General features: G+C 42.8%; 1 protein-coding gene across 1 annotated transcript in view; it reads right to left on the bottom strand.

The window, feature by feature from the left end:
- Positions 1–22,093, bottom strand: part of RNF144B (ring finger protein 144B) — a 138,683-nt gene that overhangs the window by 86,031 nt on the left and 30,559 nt on the right. The gene's annotated exons all lie outside the window — the stretch shown is intronic.

Raw genomic sequence — 22,093 nt, 5'->3', positions numbered from 1 at the left:
GAATATATAGAACATATACAGGTGCATAACTGGGTGCTGAGGTTTGACCTCTTTCCTTAGAAGCTGCTCCAAATGAGAACGGAGTCGGTGACCAGTGGTGCCCTAAGAGTCCCAGGTGAATTTATTCTTCTCATGGTGCTCAGCAAGAGAAATGGAACTCACTTCTTGATAAGAAGTGACTACAGAGGAAAGGACACTCAGCATTATCATAAAGAGACAGTAAAGACAATAGGTTGGAAGATAGTTTTATTCACTTTACACTGGCAAAGAGTCAGTGTCATTGTTGCCCCTGCAGCTTAAAGCAGAAATTGAGTTCCAAGGAGGCATGTAGTTTCTTCTGAGCAGAAATTGTGAACATACTCCAGCGTGAGAGTGTGTGTGTGTGTGTGAGTGTGTGTGTGTGAGTGTGAGTGTGTGTGAGTGTGTGTGAGTGTGTGTGTGTGTGAGTGTGTGTGAGTGTGTGTGTGTGTGCATCTGTCTGTGTACAGCCAATTGAGCTGTAAAGAACAAGATTGAGGGGACGATGATGGTGTACCTCAAAACAGGATGATGATCACTGATACGACAATATACTGGCCGAGCCTACTCTACTCCTAATTTCTCTTCGAAGAGCTATAATCATGGGCCGAAGCTGAAGGGGAACTCTTAGACTTCTCCCTGTAGCAATTAGAGTACCCAGAATCAGTTGTAGTCAAATGGTGTGAGTGAGAAAAGACCAGAGTCAGACATTCCTACCAGCAAAGGAGACGGTGTCTCCAAACCCCATGGCAGCCATGTTTGGATGATGTAATTCTGCCTCCTTCAGCTAAAAGCTGATTGGTCCCAGAATGGATGGATGTCTGAAGCAGAGCCAATCAGATTTTCTCTATCAAGAATGTGGCATGTGGATTTAGGGACAGACATCTCTGCTTGGCTGAAACTGTATGATAGCCATATTCCATCATGTATATGAACAACAGAACAAACTAGAAAGGAAACAATAAAGCAGGTGTGCAAGAGAGGAGGTAAGAAAAGAGCCAGAGAAAGAAAATGATGATTTTCCAGTTCTTAGATCCAGTTTCTTCCAGAAGCTAGCTGCATTCCTATCTTTTGAGTTCCTTAAGACATGCCTTGTCCTTATTAAAAAAAAAAAAAAAAAATTCCCTTTCTGTTAAGGCTAGCCCAAATTTATTTCAGTTATTTGAAATCAGAAACACCTTGGTTAAACCACCTTACCATAAAGTAAATCATCACACCATGAAAAAAAACAGACTTTTGAATCTGTCCATGCTGAATTCAAATCTTAGCTCCACTGAATATTAGGTGTCTCATCTAGAGGAAGTTTCCTAGCCTCTCTGAGGCTCGGTCTCAGATAACCGTCAGGCACAGTTTTTGCGAAAATCAGAAAAACATACATAGAGCCTGTGGACAGCACAGACTAAATGAGAACTTCTAGTGGAATGCATTGGAGCAGCAGTCACCATGGCAGTAGCGGTATGGCCATGGATATGGAGATAGGAGGGTTATATAAAAAAATCAGAATTACAGACACAGAAAGATACTTTTCTTAAATTCTTTACTTGACACAATAACTCAATCCAACCCAAGTATCTTTTCTATTTTTGGCCCACCAAGCAGCATGCGGATCTTAGTTCCCCAACCAGGGACCAAACCTGAGCCCTCTGTCCTGTCCTAAACACTGGACCACCAGGAATTCCTGTCAACCCAGGTTTCTTTACTGAGTTACTCTAGTATATGCAAAGTATGGTTTGTGTGCTCAGCTGCTTGGTCGTATCCAACTCTGTGACCCCATGGACTGTAGCCCACCAGGCTCCTCTGTCCATGGGAATTTCCAGGCAAGAATACTGGAGTGGGTTGCCATTTCCTTCTCCACAGGATCTTCCTAACCCAGGGATTAAACCCACATCTTTTGCATCTTCTGCATTGGCAGGTGGATTCTTTACCACCGCACCATCTAGGAAGCCCAAAAAGTAGAGCCTCCCTGATCGCTCAGCAGGTAAAGAATCCATCTGCAATGCAGGAGATATAGGTTTGATCCCTGGGTCGGGAAGATCTCCTGGAGAAGGGCATAGCAACCCACTCCAGTATTCTTGCCTGGAAATTTCCATGGACAGAGGAGCCTGGTGGGCTATGGTCCATGGAGTCACAAAAAGTCAGACATGACTGAAGCTACTGAGCACATAAGAAGAGAATCTAAGTATGGTTTAATTTTAAAATTCTTTTTAATCTACCATAGATTCCTTCATGGTGAAGGGAAAGCATGGTGTATTTGAAGGAATTACAGAATTCAATAGGGCTGGATTATAAAAAAGGTGAAAAAGATTCCTCTGAGATTAGATTGAAGAGGTAGACCAGACAATGGAAAAGAAATCTGTAAGTTTAAGAGTTAAACTAAAAGACCATGGGAAGCTTTTTAAAGCAACTTGACATTAGCAGAAATTTATTTTTTTACTATCACCCTGGCTGCAGCATAGAAATAGACTGAACAGGAGCAAAATTTAATGCAGGTGCTTCTCGGTAAGAATATGTTTCAGTAGCCCAGGTGAGAAATGATGCTGGTGGTAGTAGCAAGGAGCCTGGAGAAAAGTAAGCATTTCTTACATTACATAAGACACAGAATTGGCAGGACTAGAGGATTAGTAGAATGTTAGACACGTGGGATGTCAAGAAATCACTGCTGGGACTTCCAAAGGTTAAGACTCCAAGCTTCCAGTGCAGGGGGCACAGGCCCGATCCCTGGTGAGAGAACAATGATTCAACATGCCTCACGGTGCTCTGGGCAAAAAGAAAGTGAATAAATCTGACAAACACCAACTCAGTCAGGTGATCAAAGCGAACATCAACAGTGGTTTCAAGTCATATTGACAGTGTGTACCCTTGACACAATGACACTTTATTTCTGTGGTCATCCTCCTGAAAACCCACAACCCCAGCCTCATCGCTAAGAAGAGCATCAGAGAAATCCTAAATCCCAGTTGAGGGATTAAGTGTGTATGATCAGATATGTTTAGCCTCTATCTGACAATACTCCTCAAAAGCAAGGAACGTCTGAGAAACACAGCCAAGAGGAGCCCAAGAAACGATGACAAGTAAATTGTATGTAGTTTCGTCCATGAGATCTTGGAGCAGAAAAAGAGGGCATAGGGTAGAAACTAAGGAAGTCAGAATAAAGGGTTAACTTCGGTTCATTTTAAAATGATGATGATAATCTACTGACACATGTGCCCTACAGGTAAGGCTCCCTTCTTCACTACTGCAAAGACTCTCAGAAACTGTTGCAGTCCAAGTGGATGGGAGAAATATGCTCACGAGAGGGAAAGGAGGCAAGCTCATTGCAGTGTATACACCATACAGTTATCTGAGGCAACGGGTAGCAGGTGTCGGTGCTGAAATTCAAAGGCAGTGCATAACACAAAGGGAGGTCTTCACCTGAAGAAGGCCAATTGGCCACCCATTCAGTGCCACTCCCTTGGTGAATTCAGCTCTGCCCGGGGTCAGCCCTCAGCCTGATGGGCTCAGCAAACTACTCGCTGGTATCTTGAGGTTAATCAAATCCACAGATAATGACTCATGCTAACTAAATATCCATGAGAGTGATACAGAGGAAGAGTGCTACACTGTCAGGCAAACCCAACACACAGGGCTGGGCGGGGTGGGGCATGAGAGTCTGCATTTCTAACAAGCTTCCAGGTGATGCCCATGCAGCTGGTCCATGGACTACGCTTTGAATAGCAAGGGTCTGGGCAAGCTACAAGCGAAACCAAAGTGTCAAGTTTACTGATGTGAACTTGATACTGCTGAGTATCAAGCAGATCATGAGAGGGGTTGACCACTTAACTGCTAATGCCAGCAGGCTTTGGTTTCCTGATGCAGCCATCTCCAGAGCAGAGAGAGAAACCCACTACGCCTAGCTCTCAGTGGCTGCGGTATCCTTTCCTCTGGATGAGGCTCACGTGGCATTGCCAACGTGCAGAGATTCTTCATACCTACACTTCCACGCTTAATCTCCTCCACCTCCAGTGGGAGGAACAGATTCTTTACAAGCAAATAAAACACCTTCAATTAGTTTATAACCTGGTTTTGCAGACTGAGGACTCATTCACTCCAAGGGAACCTGGTAAATCTGTGCACTGACCTAGTGCATATGAATTTCCTAGATGGGCTTTCTAAAGAAATTTGTTGTTTCCCTTAGCCTTTTCTCTTTTTTTTTGGCTGCACTCTTCACTGCAGTGTGTCGGCTCTCAAGTTGCAACTTGCCAGCGTGCAGGCTTAGTTGCCATGAGGCATGTGGGATCTTAGTTCCCCAATCAGGGATCGAACTCACAACCCCTGCATTAGAAGGCGGACTCTTAACCAACTGACCTCTGCAGAAGTCCCTCCCTACGTCTTAATGGAGAAAATGAAACACTGCCCTTACACTGTTGCCACAGTAGAAAAGATTCTCACTTCTAAACTATTTATGGAGCCCCCGTTGAATGTGATACATGTCAGCACAGGGAATGTAGCTGCTGAGCAAAAAGCTCAGAAGACTCCAGTCCTGAGGGCATGGTTGCCCTCTGAGAGCAGTGTCAGGCTTCCTGTCTTCAGAACAGCTCCACAGAACTTCTAATCTTCTGAGCTTCTACTTTCTCCTCGTTGTCAGCTCCAGCTTTCTCAGACCTTGGGTTTAACAGCCACCCACGCTGAACTACAACCTGCTCAGCTGGGTTGAATGCATCCTACAGCACTTCCCCCCAGTTTTATCATCTGCCCATTTATGTTCATGTGGCCCTGCAAACACCCAAGAATAACTCCGTAAAGTTCTGCCAGGTCAAATCAAAGCGTATTAAAAAGTAGACAACTCTCTGGAAACCCAGTACCAATCAGGAGAGAGCAAGTAATGAGGAAGAGGAAGCATGTTTCTCTAACAGACTGGTTTAGCAGAAGAGGAAATAGTGATTCCATTTCAGTCATTCTGCTGTTTCCACTCATGCCTACTAAGGGAAAAGACCATGTGGTGGATAATTCTCAAAGTCTAGCATGCAGAAGAATCATCTGGAACGTCTGTTCCCAGGGTCTCACTCTCTCTAACCCACTCTCAGCCCATCCTCTGCTACCAGAATGTCAGATACAGTAGGCTGGAGGTTAGAAATTTATATTTTAAGTACCACTCCCCCCCTCGCCAGTTGAGTCCAAGAAATACTGACTTAAGTCTAAATTTTCACCCTCTATTTTAGTGGTTTTCAACTCTGGCTCACATTTGATTTCTGTAATCAGCTTTAAAAGAAAAAAAGTTCTCAATGCCTGTACACGGTCCACTAAGACCCCAAAACAATCAAATCGAACACCCAATGCATGAGACCCAGGCATTAGTGTTCTTTCAAGGCTCCCAGGGAACTGAATGTTTGGTGTTTCCAGGTGGTAATATTTGTCTGGGTTGTTAGAGATCAGATTCCAAGGCTCTCCCTGAAGATTCTGATTCACTAGGTCTGTCTGGGGCCCAGCCCTAGAGTCTACCAGTCACACAGGTGCCCCAGGGGATTCTTGCAATGGGATTTGAGAAATGTGCCTATCTTGCTGAAGTGAATCACAAACTCCCGTTCTCAGCAAGACTGCTCCAATGGGACTTTTTTTTTTCATGTATTTTTATTAGTTGGAGGCTAATTACTTTACAATATTGTAGTGGTTTTTGCCATACATTGACATGAATCAGCCATGGATTTACATGTGTTCCATCCAGATCCCCCCTCCCACCTCCCTCCCCATCCCATCCCCCTGGGTCTTCCCAGTGCACCAGCCCTGAGCACTTGTCTCATGCATCCAACCTGGGCTGGTGATCAGTTTCACACTTGATAGTATATTTGTTTCAATGCTATTCTCTCAGAACATCCCACCCTCACCTTCTCCCACAGAGCCCAAAAGTCTGTTCTGTACATCTGTGTCTCTTTTTCTGTTTTGCATATAGGGTTATCGTTACCATCTTTTTAAATTCCATATAAATGCATTAGTATACTGTATTGGTGTTTAGCTTTCTGGCTTACTTCACTCTGTATAATGGGCTCCAGTTTCATCTATCTCATTAGAACTGATTCAAATGAATTCTTTTTAATGGCTGAGTAATATTCCATGGTGTATATGTACCATAGCTTCCTTATCCACTCGTCTGCTGATGGGCATCTATCCAATGGGACTTTTGACTTCAGTTTTGGAACCCCATTCCATACAGTCAACTCCAGTCTAACCTCGGTTTTCCCGAAGAGAGAGAGGAAACTCACCTTACTTGATGCTACATAGCAACGAAAATCACTGCTTTATGTGGCTGTGACTGCTGAAGACTCACTTCTGTTGCTGATAGAACAAATTATCTCTCCCACTCACTTAGCACTGTGTGCAAGGTCTTATCCAGACCTAGTATGTTAACTAATTTAACCTTCACAAGTACATTACCAACAGGAACCCTTCTTAGTGCCACCTCTACCAATAAGGAAACTGAGGCAGAGAGGCTGAACAAATTGCCTGTTACCCACAGTCACAGGTAGAGGATGACTCTGAACCTAAATCTGGGGAGACCAACATCACCCTGTAACGGGGCTCACCAAACAAAAGCTGAAGAGCCTGCCTGCATAACCGCTTGCTACCAGAAAGTGGACACAGGCTCAAGGAAGCTAATGCTTATGTGTCCCAAGTACTGGGCCAGAAGTTTATGTATATTTCATCTAACCCAAGAGTCAGATAAAGTCCCTATTGTCACGGACACACTCTCCTCCTTTAATCAGTGATGGGAAGAGTTAACATTTGTAGATCATTATGCAAAATAATAATAATAATAATAAAACAAAGCAGTCAAAGAAAACTTCCAAGCAGACTCTGTAGGCGGGATACTGAAGAATTAGCCAGTTGTGGGTTTAGCGTGTTGGGGCAAGAGGAGTCTGCATGGTGAGGCACTGGGGTTGGCTGTGGACAGATTCTTCAACGAGGTGGAGCCGTGGAGATCTCTGACTCTGACAGAGGACAGGGCTTCCTGAGATCTCGGGAAGGGGCAGGGTTTCATGCAGACACACTGCTTCTCACAGTGAATCTTAACAAGTCAGGATAAATGGCGCAGGTCCACCCACTTCATAAAGAACCCCCCTGCCAATGCAGGACATGCAACAGATGCGGGTTCAACCCCTGGTTCGGGAAGATCCCCTGAAGAAGGAAATGGTAACCTGCTCCAGTGTTCTTGGCTGGGAAATCCCATGGACAGAGGAGCCTGGCGGGCTACAATCCGTGGGGTCACACAGAGTCAGACACGACCGAGCGCCCACGCACACACCCACTTTGGAGGGATGACATGACACAAGCTGCCTTGAAAGACAAACTGATGTCCCCACTTCCTGCACGGCAACACAAGAGGAATGCCTTTTGGCCTGCTTCCGGTTTCTCCCTGAGTAGTGGGAGGGAGAAAGGAGCTGCAAACCCAATGCCCTGAACCCCAAGGCATCGCAGCCTTCAGCAAGAGGCTGAGACTGCCTGTGTCTTTGTGGAAACAGCGATGAGTGACTGCCAAAAGCCACCTTTTCCCATCTCTGTTTAAGGACACCCCACCCTGCCAATCCCAAGTAACACACCTGTCTAAGAAGAGCCACATGGAAATCTGTGGGAGCCCAGGGTTCCGGAGGTCAGTGCTATTTGCTAGGAGCACAAAAGGAGGCCCTAGAAGAACTGGTGCTCTCCACTGAACAGGTGACCACTAAAGGTTGAAAAGAAAGCAGGGACTAGATACACAGATGAGTTCCAGCCAGCTTGGAAAGGGAAGGTCTAGACTAGCTGGCTAAAGAAAAGAAAAATTTCTGGTTTCAGGACAATCACTCAAGAGCAACAGCTGTCATGAATCAGGGAACTCAAGCCGGGCCCTGTGACAGCCTAGAGGGGTGGGATGGGGTGGGTGGTGGGTGGGAGGCTCAAGAAGGAGGGGAGATACGTATACCTATGGCTCATCCATGCTGATGTATGGCAGAAACCATCACAATATTGTAATCATCCTTAAAAATAAATACATCTCCAAAAAAAAGAGTAACAGCTCTCTAGCCCTCTCTCACCACAACTAAGGAAAGCCCACGCACAGCAACAAAGACCAGGACAGCCAAAAATGTGTTCGTTGATTATTTTTGAAAAAGTAACACCTCTGATCCTAGACTATGGTCTTTTCATGTGGGCTGTGGGCCACTGTGCGCCCAAAGGCAGTAGCTGGAACTGAAACATAGGCAGTTTGCAGGTGAAACTCATCCTGCCCCTGAAGCAGGGGCAGAAACACTAAGATTTCCGTGAGAGTTGGTGTCCCATCCAAGACCAAGAGCAGGTAAATTAGGTGCCTGAGAGGGATAGAATCTGATGAGTGAGGCAAATAGATAAGGAAGCGAAGTATAATAAAGTCTAAAAGAAGAGCCAGTCATCAAAAAGAAACAGAAGCAATTATTTTTCACTGAAGGCAATCAATATTAAGTAAATATTTCAAATCATTCTATATTCCTTTCTTTATTGAGCTCCTACCACAATTTATTAGCAAATTTGCAAAACAAGCATTACCCCACAAAGGGAAGAGGGGAGGAGGACAAAAGAGAAAAAAAAATAAAGGCTGATTTAAGAGTTTATTATTTTCAAACCTTTCTCTATGTGTTTTATTCCTCCTGGGCATGTAGTACTGAGTAGACCGTATAAATCAGGCAAACTAGAATTCATGCTTGAAGCTTTTTTCGCTTCTGCCATCCGAGCAATAATAGCTGACAGCGTTTAGAACTGAACATTGTTTCAAGGCAAACAGCACTCCCATGTCCCACCTTTAACACATTCTGCTTCAAATCCATACCTATTGTCTTTCCTTTGTACATTATAAAGTCATCATTTCCTTTATGTGCTACATTGTTAATGATTTCTCCATTGGCAAACAATACAATACCTCTTGCAGCTCACTGAACCTTCAAAGCAAACAGGCTTACTGAATATTTAGTACGCCCTAGGCATGGTAAATAAAAAAAAGCCTATTTGTAAGAAGTATTTGACGTACATCCATAAACAGCAAACCTGATGAATTCTCCAAAAAAAAAAAAGTTTTGGAAACACCTACTGGCTTAAGGAAATTAACCTTTCCCCAAACTGGACAAATCCCCTTGACAAATGGGGATTTGTCACAAATGACAAATGACCCTGTATTTTACAGATCCCCCTGTCTGTTGCCCACTTAGTTGTAACCATTACAAGGCAGGGCCTTTGTCTAGTTTTTTCACTCACTGGGTCTAATACACTGCACAGAACATAACACACACTCAGTAAACACTGGTTGGAAGAACAGAAGTCGCTCAGTGTAAAAAAACCAAAACATTATGCATTTGTGAAATATCCTCGGTAAAAACTTTTTTTAAAAATTAAAGAAATGGATTTGATTAGGCTCTCAGCCAACACCTACAGGTCTTTCTACACTGACGTTTGTCTGGCATTTAACACATTATTTGATGGAAAACAAGACCCATAAGAGAGCCATCTCAATGACTCTCATCTGGGAAAACCTGGGCCATCATATTAGAATTCTGATTGAGTATCACTGTGCCTTCACCTACTGGCCAGGCTTCCTAGGAAACTTCTTCACCTTTCTAAGACTCGTATTTTCCTCATCTGCATAATAGGATTGCTTAAAGCTTCCAATAAGACTGTCTGATGACAGCTAACATTTATCAAGTATTTACTTTTTGCTAGAAACTGTGCTTCGGAGAAGGCAATGGCATTCCACCCAGTACTCTTGCCTGAAAAATCCCATTGACGGAGAAGCCTGGTAGGCTGCTGTCCATGGGGTCGCTGAGTCAGACATGACTGAGCGACTTCACTTTCACTTTTCACTTTCATGCACTGGAGAAGGAAATGGCAACCCACTCCGGTGTTCTTGCCTGGAGAATCCTAGGGACGGGGGAGCCTGGTGGGCTGCCGTCTATGGGGTTGCACAGAGTCGGACACGACTGATGTGACTTAGCAGCAGCAGCAGAAACTGTGCTTAATTCTTTATAGGTATATAATATTTTCTATATTTGTTATGCAAACACAGAATCTCATTTAATTCTCACAACAACACTATGACTATTCTCTCCATTCTACAGATGAGGGAATGGAGGCAGCTGGACACTTAGCTATGGGCCCAAGTCACACCTGTCAGTGAGGACCAATACCAGGGCTAAAATGTATGTAGTCTGGCTCCAGAGCTGGTGCCCCTAACCTCGGCTATGCTTGCAACTATGGGCCTAGATTGTCTCTAGGCCCAGAAAAACATGACATTCCTGCCTCCCAGGAGAAGAACTAGGTATCTGTGATACAGAAGGGATCATTTTAGCTTACACACCCTTATGTATCTCTGAGACTTTATGCTTTAGGAATACACACCCTATTCAGAAAAATAATATACTCCCAAAAGGTTTTGTGAAAGCTGAAATTGCTATAAGAATTGAGAAACTCAGCAGTGATGCCACCCTTTATGTAAAGAGGTGAGGGGTGGGTGTCATTTTCATTGTTGTTTAGTCACTAAGCCACGTCTAACTCTTCATGACCCCATGGACTGTAGCCCACCAGGCTCTTCTGTCCATGGCGTTTTCCAGGAAAGAATACTGGAGTGGGCTGCCATTTCCTTCTCCAAGAGATCTTCCCGACCGAAGGATCAAACCCACACCTCCTGCATTGGCAGGCAGATTCTTTACCACTGAGCCCCTGCGAAGTGTGTCATTTTCATTATTTAACACTAAAAGCATGATAAAATCTTATAATCACACAAAGGGCCATTCATGTACCTGTTTCCTAGATGGTGAAGTTCCTAAAATAATCATTGTATTGGTTCTTTTTCTCCACTTGGAAGGCTTCGTTGACTGTGCAGGAAGGCGTTCACCTCAGAGCTTCTGCACTTGCTCTTTCCCCACCAGGAGCCTTTGTCTCCCATTTATCCAGGCTCCACCCTCACCTGCCTCCTTCCAGTCCACACTTAAATATCATCTCCTCAATCATTCTCTTCTAAAAACTACATTTCCTTTATTTTTCTCCATAGCACATACCCCCACGTAATGACACACGATGTTTTTACTTATTTGTTTTACTGTCTGTCTCCCCAGTCCAGGCTCCTAGAATGACAGCTTCATGGAATTTCTGACCCTGCAAGTCACTGCTGCTTCCTCAGCCCCTGGAAGAGAGGACCCTCATTAAACGAACAAATGGACTCTGGCCTATGGAATCCTCCTTAGGTGAACATTCTGAAACTCTTAAATTGAAAACTGCATCTGTTTTACAGGGCCAGCTTCAGGAAAGGATGAGGAGTGTCCAGCATAGACTATTTTGAGAGAGAGAAAATTCTTTAGTCCAAAGTGTCACAGCAAGTAAATGTCTGCCTTTACAAATTCATTCTTCAGGGGTCTTCTGAAAACCTTTCAAACGTGTGTTACATCAAGCTTGCTCATTTGAACTGAGCTGGTGAAGTGGAAAAACCATGGCGATTGAATTCAGACTACAGATTTCCATGCCAGTGTGGCCAGCAAGATATTTAACCTCCCTAAATTTCCTAATTTACACACACACAAAAATTGGTAATTATAATTGGTTGGTTAACTTTATAAACGTCTAATAAGACTTACATTGGTTGAAGAGGACCAAATGAGTTTACAAGCAAAGCATTCAGTAAAATGCAGAGTATATTCTAACAAAATGTAAGCTCTAAGAAGGAGTAACGTAACAGACATTTCTCTCAAAGTTCTCACCAAAATAGCTAGCAAAAATCAAGAATGGACTCTGGCCTATGGAATCCTCCTTAGGTGAACATTCTGAAACTCTTAAATTGAAAACTGCATATATTTTACAGGGCCAGTTTCAGGAAAGGATGAGCGTCCAACATAGACTATTTTGAGAGAGAGAAAACTCTTTAGTCCAAAGTGTCACAGCAAGTAAAGTCCATTTAAAGAACAGAAGAGAAAATCAAAATTTATTGGCAAGTATAAACTTAAAGCATCACTTAAATTAATACCATGTTCCTTAAACTCTGCATTTTTTAGCTTTTTGAAGTAAATCTGTAACAAAATCTACAGAAAAAAGTGTGGTATGGCTGCCAGTTTAAGAATTTCCAGAGGAGGGGCGGGGAGGTTTTAACATCACATGTTCCATCAGAGCAAAGCACAACCAACCTGACAAGTCACCCAGAAAATTCAGTGGAAACAAGCATCTATTTAACATTAAAGAAGCAGCAGTGACTAGCTGGTTAATAAGAGAGAGGTAAAAAAACAGTGCAAAGTCAAAATTCTCTTGCTGCTTCTTTTTGTCATTTATAAAAGTTACAATGACTTCTTTCCTTGGAATATTAAAAGTATACAATCTTCTGGAGGCCAGTCAACTTTTATTGAAAGGGTTGGGAATGTCTGACAGATGTTCAACAGTCGTTCAATCCTTATAATTTGCATTACAAATCAGAGCCTGTGAGAACCAAAGAGGTCTGAGCAGCCAGTCCAACTCTCTCATTTTATAGAGAAAGAAACTGACACATCGGCAAATTAAATGGCTTTCCCAGCTCTCGTAGTCATGCATTAAAAATAGACACCAGGGTGTAAGTGTTTCATGTAATGTGGAAATTACTTTTTTTAGGGGGAAAAAAAATTTTCCCTCCCTAGCCCAAAGGATTTAAACACACTGGATGAATGGGTTAAATAAACAGCCCGATCACCTTCTCAGGATCTTTTATCAGAGCCTTCTAAAGCTCCTTACTAGTTCAATAGGGGTTTTTCATATAGGGCGAATTACAGCCTTTTTCTCCCTTTCAAGTTGAAAATCCTGAGGCTGATCATTTTAGCACAGATTCAAGTTGCTATTGTGTGCCTCTCTTGAGGTAGTCCCAAGACTCTGTACAAGTAAATATAAGATATTCCCCTGAGAAATATTTTCTTACCTTTATTGCAGCTATATGTAAAACCACCCTCAACTTTAAGAGGCAAACGTTGACCTTTTTTTGGAGAGAAGTTTTTGCCTCCACCTGAGTGCATCATTCTTTTAACCTTCAAATTATTCAGTCATCAGCATCACGTATGCTGGAAGAGACGCCAATAAACTCAAAGGGAGATGATTTAAGAATAGTAAAACAACCTACACGAAGCAAATAATAAAGCTAACATCCAGACTCATAATTTCCAAGTGTTTGGGTACCATTTGCTATTAAAAGAGTTTACCTAGTAATGCCAAGGGAAACCAGAGCTTTATATCAGCTACCCAGGCAGAAGCTCAGACATAAGAGAAGGCTTCAGAGAAGCCTTAAGATGGCTCTAAATATCACAGATTACACCTGCTAATTAATACAGCTTACTATGTGCTAAGTACTCTATCATCTGTTATCCCACCTAATTCAAACAACAACCCTTCCAATTGGAAATATCATCCTCATTTTAGAGATGAGAAAACTAAGACTCAGAGAGGTCAGTCATTTGCCCCAGATCACTAAACCTTCTTAGCACAGTGGGCAATGCGTCAGTCTCACAATTTGAAGAGCCTGAGTTCGAGCCTCATAGAGGGCAGGTTTTGGGGCTTCCCAGGGGGCACTAGTGGTAAAGAACCTGCCTGTCAATACAGGAGATATAAGATTATGACGCAGGTTTGGTCCCTGGGTCGGGAAGATCCCCTGAAGGAGGGAATGGCAACCTGTTCCAGTATTCTTGCCTAGAGAATCCCATGGACAAAGGGGCCTGGCAGGCTATGGCCCGTAGGGTCGCAAAGAGTCAGACACAACTGAAGCAAGTCATCACACATGCACCAAGCTAAGAGGTCAAGGAACCAAGATTTACACCCTGATCTGTCTAATGCTGAGGCCAGAACTCCTTCTCCACGTGACTTTTCCCCTGCGAGCCTTAAATTCGGACCAGCGTTTGCTCTCCTTAAACATCTTCAAGAACTGTCCAGTTTATCTGAGAGAATGACACAGTCTGTAGCTAACATATTCACTCAGATGAGCATCCCAGATTAACAGTTACCGTCATCTAAGAGAAAGTAGAGGGCTTCCCTGGTGGCCCAGCGGTTAACAATCTGCCTGCCAATGCAGGGGACACAGGTTCAATCCCTGGTCCGAGAAGATCCCAGGTGCCGCAAGGCAACTAAGTTCCAGGCGCTCCAGAGGCCCGGGGGCTGAACCTACTGAACCCACGGGCCGCAACTATGAAGCCTGCACACCCCAGCCTGTGCTCCACAATAAGAGAGACCACCACGATGAGAAGCCCATGCATCGCAACTAGAGAGTTCCCCTCTTGCTGCAACTAGAGAAAGCCTGAGTGCAGCAGCGGAGACCCAGCACAGCCAAAAATAATTTTTTTACAAAACAAAATAAAGTTGACTCTGCAGGGGGAGACCAAAGCATAGGGAGCATTCACCTGTGTCCAACAAAGCGGAAAAAATAAAAGGACAGGGTCGGGGGCTCACTGACCTCTGATCGCATGGCAGTGATATCCAGGCAGCGAGCCACCCCGACCCCACCATATACATTTTCCATATTTTGAACTAACAGATTAAGTTACAAAAAAGTTCTGTCCCAGCCACTCTGTTAAAAGAGCTCTTTTGGAATACACATTTGGGAAAACTCACAAGTGAATATATAGAAGCCTGTGGACAGGAAGAAACTCAAGAACTTGACAATGCTGTTCCACAGAATGAGTTAAAGAACATTCAGGAATCCCTGGTTGATTAGTATTGAGGCTGCAGAGTCCATTCACGCAGCCAATATAATCAAGCACATGTTACGTGCCTCTTCGCAGACACTATTCCCATCTACTGTGTCCTAAGGCTACACCAGGGAAACCAAAAATGTCTTCATCTTTGGCCTGAGGAGTTCATGGACTGTCTTTGGCAGGGAGCCTTTTGCTGTTTTTGTTCTAGCTGGTAAAGAAGTTGGCTTGTGACTGCAGAGTTGTAAGAAATAAGAGTTTTTAGGTCCAAGGAGGACCTGTGAGGATGGAACAAAATCATTACAGGGCTGAAAGAAACTATGCCTCCCTTAATCAGAGCAAGGAGTAGAGTGAGTTGGAAGAGCATCTATCTTCTCTGCTCAGGACACAGACTATTTCTTTAGGGGTGCTTTCTACTCTCTTTTAATAGAATAAAAAGATAGGTGGGGTTTAAGCATGCTGAAAAGAAAGTGGACAACTTGTATGTTCCAAAGAATATGTTTTAATTATCTCTTTTCCAAAGATTCTGATTACATACAGGTTTTTCAGGGACGTGTCACGCTATTAAAAGTGAGCAAGATATATTTGTTTGTTTTACTATATATGAAGTACAAGGAAATCAATGAAGAAAAAAAAACATAATGTGAAAATTATCGCAGAAATTGTCATGCCTAGCAAATCTGACCTGAAATAAATCTAACATCACCCTTCTCTATACAACCAAGTTATCTTTTTAGTCATAATTATAAAAGAAAACAGTGGCCAGAAAAGGGGCTTTGGCAGGGACTTTTATTTTATTGAACTCAATACATACATATAATTATGCCAATTAAAAAATAAAGAATAAAAAAAAGAAATTTTCATTCAACAAAGGAGGAAAAGTAATGAATCAAATGCCCTTTCATTACTTTAATATATTTTTTAGAATAAAAAGGGAAAAACAAGATCTACACACTGGTCTATATATATATATATATGATTAATGGATGTGAATTATCTATATACATGATGAATAATATTACCATAATTGAATAAGAAATTTTAATAAAAATGAAATGTCTAAAGAAGTTACAGTTTGGGGAAACTACTAAATCATGGATGTGATATTGATTCTTTTTTTTCCTTCTTTAATTTTAAAACAACTTTTAAAATAAATGTTAATTTTAAAGATGTTACCCAAATTCAAGAAAACATGTCATGTGTAAGCTAAAATACACACATGGTGATAGAGCAGAACTGTCGACAGTGCTTTATCAGGCAGGAGGCAGGGAGATGCCCTCCGATATATAACATCAGTCCCAGCGAATGTCTTGTCAAATTACCTTATCCATGAGTACCTTTAACCCAGGAAACAACTGCTTAAGGCAAAGCCCTCCTTTCAGCGCTGACCAAATCACAAAGCAAATGGAGAAGTCACATGGGGAAGTGAGAAGCTATTTTGCAGGACTGGAGCGACAGTGGAGGTTTTGTGGCCAGGGGGATCCCTACTTCCAAAGTCCCAACTCTCTAAGTAACTAAAGGAAGAGAAACTTCTGCAGCTGAAATGACTCAAGAAGGAACTTAACATACAGGAATTTAACATCTCTGTATGCTTCCTCCACTCAAGGTTTTTCTGATGAACACATTATGAAAACACAACAGACCTAAATGGACTCAATGGACTGGACCCAAAGAAAATGTCTTTCTACGCTCAAAGGGCATCCAAATACTATCAAAACTGTTAAATGCTTGTATGAATTAAAAATGAGAAGGAAATGGGGGAGGGGAGAAAGTCCATAGAAAAACAAAGACCCACTGAAATGCTAAGGTCAAAGATGGAGAATTTGACTTTGCCAGTTCTTCCTGAGTTAATCAAGACTCACCCCCGGCTTCCCAGTCCTGGTGCTTGCTATTACTTATAGTACATGGTGGTCCACTTAATTTCTCCCCATCAACAGAAACAATCCCTAAACAGCTAAATCTAGGATCTTTGAATGTGGCACAATTTTCTTGCTTTTTAAGGAAATTATCTCAAATTGTGGTTGGAGGGAAAAACTGGCTAAGCATTCTTTTAAAAGTTCAGAACAGCCTAAATTATGGGTTTGGACACACAAGAAGAAGAAAGTTTTGTTTTGTTTTAATCTGATTTTAAACTGAATTAGTCGAGGCTGCTACAAAAACAAACTATGTAATTAGAGTAATCTACTCAGTTAATACATCTACAATAAAGGACTATCCATTCAGAGCAAAGGGCAGAGACCCAAAAGCTTTTTTTCTGCTTTCTCCACTAAAGTATTGTTTTTTTTTTACTTTTGCAACAGGAAACACAAATACTACATTGCATATTTAGTATACAAAAATACCTGATACTAAATAAACTTAAAATTCTATTTCTTACAAAATATACATTTTATCACTTCTTTCACTTCTTGTAAAACAAATGGATTCTTTTTGCGGGTGATGGGGAATTGTTTTCAAAGTTTTACTAAATGCACTTATTTACTTTTAATGTAGGTCTCACACAGGTAAATCAATCACACTAATAATACATGTAACAGGAGGAAATTAATGCTGCCATAATAATCGCTTTTTAATGTTCTTAATTTTTACAATTAACTTTTAAACAATAATGTCTTGTCTATTAAACATTTTTAAAAGCCACACTTCATGGAATTATTATTCTCACTTGAATTTTAGGACTGAAAAGAATCTCAAAGTTTACTGAAACAGTAAGGGATACAGAAATCAAATTTACACTCAAAAAATGAGCCTTTTTATTACGTCGTACCAGCAGAAATGGGGCACAAGTGAGCAAGTTTTAGAAGAAAGTCGTGCTGCTTGTGAGTTTGAACTTGAACTTGGAAAGTCTCTCTGATGCTCAGCCTAACATCAAATTAACAGGAGCATCCCAGTTTCAAAATACAAAGAGAACACATACTCTTAAAGTGACCTTTTTTTTTTTCATGTTTTTCATTGAACTTGAAACATAAAAATCTATGTCAAACACAAAAAGTACACAGTGAATATAATTTTAGGGAACAAATAACTAACTTGTTTAACAAGGAACCAGTTTTCAGAGTTGTTGAAAGAAAGCCAGATTAAGTGATGCATATTAATCACTTCAAGGAAGGTGATTAAAGTGAAAAGATTCCATTGGTCCATTAAATATTAAAATGCAGCATAATAAACACAGCTGCTTTAAAGCCTTGACAATAAATATTAACTTACTCCTCATACAAATTACGTGTAAGACGAGTGTTTTATAATACTGGCAGCAAAGTTGCTGTTCCAACAATAAGCAGGCAATATTGTTCCTACGGGCTTACAAGAAAAGAGCCTAAGAAGGGAATTTTCAAGTGCGTGTAAAATGTGGTCAGGAACTGGAAGTTGGGACATGGAAAAACTGAAAGGCGTGCAGGTCATTCACTTACCAGTAAGTGATATAAAAATAATCAACTCATTCAATGAAAACATAATATGGAATTAGGTCAGCAACACAGACCCAGAAACCTCCTTCCTGTCCCCACCCCACGCAAACTACAGCCAAGGCTGACTGCCTTTTCCATCGTGAAAAAGCCGAGAGCGCAGAGCAGTGAGGTGGAAAGAGACCCCTGCTTCAACAGGGGCCGCGAGGATGGAAACCCACGTGGAAGGTTCTTCAGAGTCACGGCCAGGGAAGCTCAGAGCTCCGAGTGAATGCGTGGGGACAGCCGAACAGAATAGAAACCGTGTCTACAAAGAGCTTCTGTTCTGCACTGCTGACCCAGAGGCAGCCTTGGAAACTTCTTCCACGTCTCGATCCCCAGAGAATCTGCAAAGGAGGAAGGAAGGAGGCTGCAAAATCCAGGTCTCCGAGGGCTTCCCTGGTGGCTCCGTGGTTAAGAACCTGCCTGCCAACGCAGGAGACATGGGTTCGATTCCTGGTCCGGGAGGCTCCCACAGGCCGCAGAGCAACTCGGCCCGTGGGCCACAACTACTGATCCTGTGCTCGAGAGCTCAGGAGCCGCAACTACGGAGCACACCTGCCCAACTCCTGAAGCCCGAACGTTCTAGAGCCCATGCTCTGCAAGAAGAGAAGCCACCGCAACGAGAAGCCGGCGCAACACCAGAGTAATCCCTCCTCATGGCAGCTAGACAAAAGCTCACGCAGCATCGAAGACGCAACACAGCCAGAAATAAATAAAAATTATTAAAAAAAAAATCCAGTTCTCCCCACACCATTGCAAGACTCCAGGTGGGTTAGCCACCTGAGATGCTTTAAACGACAGTGAGCAAGGGGGGTGTCCTGACCGGTGCTGGCGAAGACCGCCAAGAGCAGGGCCGCCTCCTGGTAACCCCAGCTCCCTCTTCTCTCCTTCCTTCTCCCCACACGCCTGGGGCCTTGTGGGCGGGGCCGTACCTGGACTCCAGAATTCAACCCCCCACCGACTCTAACTCCATAATTCCTGTTTGCTTAATTCCACTGAGGGTGCTGGAGAACCAGAGGATGACACGAATTCACATTCAAATGTGAACAAGTAACAGGAGTTCCCCCTACCTCAACACTCACCCCCAGCTCTTTCACTGTGAAATCAAGTTACTCTCCTAGTCCCTGTGTTTTGGAGACAAGGAGTTGGGGGACAGGTGGGGTGAACAGTGATGAATCACACCCCTCCCAGGCCGCTGGAAATGGCAAGGAAACAGCCAAGCATAAAGGTAAGTTGCTGTTCTCATTTTATCTGAGTCAGTTCATCACCATCAATTCCTTGCTCAATGCCAACCTGGGACAGTTTTTATTCCCAGTCTGTCGACACTTTTGTCCCACAAATGTAGAGGAATGGGGTACAAGAGGATGAATTTACATTTTATAATTTTCTCGACAGTTTTTTCATCACTTGTACTATAGTGGCCAAAACACCAGCCAGCCATCTGGCACATGCTAATCCAAACAAAGTTCTGCACCTCACTTCAATTCTCAAGAAAGATATACTTTTCTTTTTAACTGACTCATTGGAAAAGACCCTGATGCTGGGAAAGACTGAAGGCAGGAGGAGAAGGGGATGACAGAGGATGAGATGGTTGGATGGCATCACCGACTCAATGACATGAGTGTGAGCAAGCTCCGGGAGTTGGTGATGGACAGGGAAGCCTGGCATGCTGCAGTCCATGGGGTCACAGAGTCAGACACGACTAAGTGACTGAACTGAACTGAACTGAGGATCCAAAACTAAGCAGAAGTGGGTACAGCTGAGGGACATGGAGAGAGTTCATGGCCATATTCAAATCTCTGATCCACTTACTCCTGTCTACCCCCTAAGACTTCCCAATTATGTGAGCCCACAAATCCCCTTTTTTGCATCTGCTAATTTGAATGGAATCTCAGTTACCTGCAACTATGAGAGACTTGACTGATAAGCTCAAAAATTATCTTGTTAAAAAGGACAGTGGAAATATTGATATCCACTGGATTCGTCCCTTCCCCCCAGTGCTATTTTTAAGGACAAGCAGTAAAATAAATTTTTGGACAAATGACTGAGGAGATGTTTGTACTCCTTAAGCATGCAAAGGTTCTCTAAGGAACAGCAAAAATGAATTTAGAAAACACTACCTTGAACTCAAGCCAACGTGTCCATCAAAGACTTCAGGGTGCGTTGAAAGAGCTGAGAGCGCCATTTCTTGAAGGCACTCCTGCGTTCCCCAAGGCGTATCCGCCCCTGGACCACAGGGCATACAGGAGCAGGGTCCACGTTCCCTCCACTCACACCTCGGAAAGCCTGCTGTCCACCCGGAACCCGTGTCTTCCCTTGAAAGACACTGGGCATCAGCATATTAGTGAGGTCCTCTCCTCATAACCTGAGCCCCTGGGGCTCCTGTGCCTCTCTTAGCATTTATGATTTTATCGTGCTTTATTTCTATGTTTGTTTCACAACTGGTCCTTAAAAAGCCTGAAGGAACAGAGGCCTGGATCAAGAAGATGTGGTACATATATACAATGGAATATTACTCAGCCATTAAAAAGAATGAAATAACGCCATCTGGAGCACCGTGGATGGACCTGGAGAGTGTGATACTGAATGAAGTAAGTCAGAAAAGGAGAAATAGCATAAGACATCCTTTATATGTGGAATCTACAAAGAAATGATACAAAGGAACTTACTTACAAAACAGAAAGATACTCATAGATTTACAAAATAAACTTATGGGTGCTGCGGGGAAGAAATAATTAGGGGATTTAGGAAGGTCGAATACACACCGCTGTATTCAAAATGGATAACCAACAAGGACCTCCTGTATGGCACAGGGAACTCTACTGAATGTTACATGCCAGCCTGGATAGGAGGGGAGTTTGGGGGAAGAAGGGATACGTGTATATATATGGTTGAGTCTCTTCACTGTTCACCCGAAACCATCACAACATTGTCAATCAGCTATCCTCCAATACAAAATAAAAAGTTTAAAGTTTGGGGGAAAAAAAGCTTGAAGGAAGACAGCTGTACATTCATGTGTCCAATCACAGTGCCTGGCACAAACTAGGCACTCAGTACTGGTCTGATGAATGGATGGGCAGTGTCTTCCTGCCCTCCACAACCTTCTAGGGTGATGCCCTGGCCCACATGCCCAGGTTCCCTGGCGTGAGATGCATCCCAGCCTCTGCCTTCCTTCCTCTCTAGTTCAGCCTTGGGGTCCCCCCCCATCCCCTACTCTGCCTGCTGTTCCCAAGGCACAGATCAGACGTTAACAGTCATGATGAAATTGCCAAGAGATCAGAGTTTCCCTTGGGATAACCTTCATTTTGATTTCACCATCACAGATGCGGAACTACAAAGTGTGAAGAAACTTCCAAGATCTGAAAAGAGTTAGCAGGCAGGAGTTACTGCATGTATGTGACTGTCAACTTCAAGCATGAACTCACAGAGACACCTGCTGATACAAGGCATGCAAACACACTCACACACACACGTACACACTCATACAAAAGATTACTGCAAATGTTATCAATGAGAAATGTGCTAAGAGTCACTTTTTGTCTCTATACGACAGGAGTCGTATAACTCCACCAACCAAATCATTCTCCTTCCAACAGAGATGAATGTTGCTAACATTTCATTTTTTCATGTCAAGGGTACCCCATTCAATGTGTTTATTTTAGAAGTAGAACTCAGGAATGTCAGAGAATTCTTGGAGATCTAAACTGTGCAGCAACAATATTTAGTCAAACGCCAGATCCCTAAATTGTCTTGTCTCAAATATCTGAAGGCAGAGAGGGCTTAGATCTGTCTGGCAAACATTCATCCCAGGTGTTTTCATAGCCTCAGAAATAAACTAATTAGACTTAAATGAAAATCTCCAGTGAGTTTTTTGGCCTCTTACTGTTTATCTAGACTGAATCCTAGCAGCAAAGTGAATGAATATAAACATCTGACCACCATTATTGCTTCCAGGGAAGTCTGAGGTTGGGGAGC

Source organism: Odocoileus virginianus, chromosome 27 (assembly GCF_023699985.2).
Source record: "Odocoileus virginianus isolate 20LAN1187 ecotype Illinois chromosome 27, Ovbor_1.2, whole genome shotgun sequence".
Taxonomy (NCBI): Eukaryota; Metazoa; Chordata; class Mammalia; order Artiodactyla; family Cervidae; genus Odocoileus; species Odocoileus virginianus.
This window is presented reverse-complemented; position numbering and strand designations above follow the sequence as displayed.